This window comes from Olea europaea, chromosome 7 (assembly GCF_002742605.1).
Source record: "Olea europaea var. sylvestris chromosome 7, O_europaea_v1, whole genome shotgun sequence".
In the NCBI taxonomy this organism is placed as follows: Eukaryota; Viridiplantae; Streptophyta; class Magnoliopsida; order Lamiales; family Oleaceae; genus Olea; species Olea europaea.
In genome coordinates, this window is record NC_036243.1 from 20520412 (window position 1) to 20523379 (window position 2968).

Consider the following 2968-nt stretch of genomic DNA (forward strand, 5'->3'; position numbering starts at 1 on the left):
TATAATTATGGAACCGTTCGGGTTCGGTTCCGTTCGGTTCCATTCGGTTCTGTACTATAATTAAATTTTTTAACATTTATAACAACATTATATAAATACAACTAATGACACATTCACTGGTTTTGAAATGTCAAAAACTAGTAGACTACCTTGCTCAAATGATCGCTAAGGTCAAAATTTCGGTTGGCGGAGGTCACAACGTCGGTCAACAATTGTATAGGTTTTGAAATGTCAACGAGGCTGTGAGAGTCAAGACAGCGTTATGCACTTTAGTGTAGGTGTTTAGGGTTATTTAGTGGGTTAGATCTTGTTCGGCTAAGAAATGAGACAATAAAATGGGTAATTTGGCCAAAAAGTAAGAAATTAGAAATGAAACAAATTATTGGACAAAAAATTTGGATTTAGAAATTGTTAATTTGTTTAGAAAAAATTAAAATTAAAATAATTTGATTTATTCAATATAAAAAAAAATTAGAAAGATTCAGTTCTTATTCAGTTCTTTTGTTGTTGGTCTAGAACCGAGAACCGAACTGTACCCGTCGGTTTTCAATTCAAATACCCGTTAGGGTATTTAATTTGACAAGAACTGTCGGGTTCGGTTCGGTTCGAGAGATTTGTCCAGCCCTACTTAAAACTATACAGAAAAAAAATCATCTATGCGCGAAGACAACTTTCCTTATTTGATTAAAACTCTTTTGGAAGGCAATTTGGACGTGAATTTTTAACCTAATTTCATTAGATAAATGCAAGTTATGGGCAGCAATGAAAGGGTTTCTCTTTTGCCTCTTCATACATAATAGTTTCATCAAATTCATCAAGAACAAGGGGTCAATTACTATATTTTGGGAAAGGAGATCAAGCCATAGCAAGGAATTGAAGTTCAGTTACATCAAGATTTTGAAAAATTCAACTTTGGACTTGAAAATCAACGTCTTTTGTATTCTTTCATAATCCGGGTGATATTTTTCTATTACTCTTCTTGTAATTTATATACTAATATGCTATGCTAGTTTTTCATTGTATTGGATGAATATGAACCCTATTGTTTATTTATTTTAATTCAAGACAATTAATTTAGTCGTCGATATTTTTTTTTGATTGGTTTTGCATTCCTATTAAATTATTTAATTGTTTGATCACCAAATTAGATAGTAAGTTGCTTGTTGTAGTGTATGAATACTCACAATAAATCTAGAACGTGGCAAAATCAACACATGAACAGTAGGTGTTAGGAATAATATTTACGACATGTACAATTATGTGTGATAAATCCTGTAAATCAATGCATATTTTTCATATGAATTCGGACTAGGAATACGATCGGATCGTATTAAACATATGTTTAATATATCTTGAAAAAGAATATTGAATAAAAGTGGATTATCGATTGTCTTGAATACTCGAATTTACTAAATTATGAATTAAGAGTTGAATTAAATGGAAATAAGAGATTCACGATTCCAATACATTCATATATTAGATAAATAATTTATTTGCTTTCTTAGTTTAGGAATAGAATAGAAAACATATAAATCACAACTCTTTTGATTTTATATTACTTCGAATTTAGTAAAAGCCACTGAACTAGATATTAGACCTTATTTTTAGTGGGAACGATATTCTTAACTCACAAATCTTATTACTTGTACAACGATCTCGTACATTCATAAGTTTCTACGAACAATTTGCAGCAAAAGGAAATTTCAGGGACCATTTCAAAGAAGACACACATGTCTAAGAGTGAAATGCAACTATTGGAAATTGAAAATACAGGTGCCAATCTGAAAGAAATAGTAAATACATGGGTTAATTTGTAGATTTGAGAAGGTTTAGGGGTTGCTTCTCACAACCAAAAAAGTAGGGACTTATCTAAACATTTCAAAAAATTTAGGGACACTTTGCAGATGCCAAAAATTCAGGGGTCAAACTTCAAAAATTAAGGGAACACTTTGCAGAATGCAGAAAATTCAAGGATCGTCATGCAATATCAAGAAATTTAGTGAAAGAATCGCAGAGATATGGAAATATAGGGAAGGCTTTTGAATAGAATAATATTGTCTAATATAAGTGATGTTAGAACACCAATTTATGTAACATTACTTAATAAGTTCAATAAAATGTAAAATAATGTGATTTATTTAATTGTACCTCTCATTTAGTGATATATCATTTAATGATATATAATATCACCTAAATTGATATTATAATATCAGTGGTGCTAACTAACATTATTCAACTAAGCCCCTGTTTGAGCCTCATTCTTCTAACAATTCTTTTTTCAAATTTATTTTCAATAACACATTATTCAATAAAATAATATTACACGCAAATTCAAAACATTTTTTTTTTAACTTTTAATCACACATTCTCGATCAATCTACTATTCAAAATGCATTATTTCCCCTTAAAATGGAGCTCAAACAAGAGTTGCATCCACATCTTGTTTGGGGACTGGGATGAAGATCAACTCAATTTAGGAATACTACATCTCTTAAAAGTCTGAGCGAAAAATAAGTCTCTAAACACAATTTCATACTCCAATTTTATTATAAGCACTGTCAGGTCCAAAATTCTTCGAGTCATGGCCATACAACAATGATCTCTTTATAGAATATGTGATGAAGATGAAGATACAATTTAATGTAAGTTAATGGAAACATATGAGAATTCAACCCCTTTATAGTCGGTAGGGCCCGCCTTTGAAGATAAAGAGTAAAATTTGAATGAAATAAAACTTTAAACAAAAATACATTAAGCTGGTTGGCGCAGCCAATCTCGGTCTGACCCACCTCGAGAGAGGCCTATGGGACAAGATAGTCACAAAGACAATGATCGGTCTCAACATGCATACCTTGAATTATTATGTTAATCATATATGAATTGAGCTAGGGTGACGGAAAAATTTTGACAGAAAGGCTAACCTACACCGACAACATACTAGGGGCCACATTTTTTTTTTTTTTTTTTT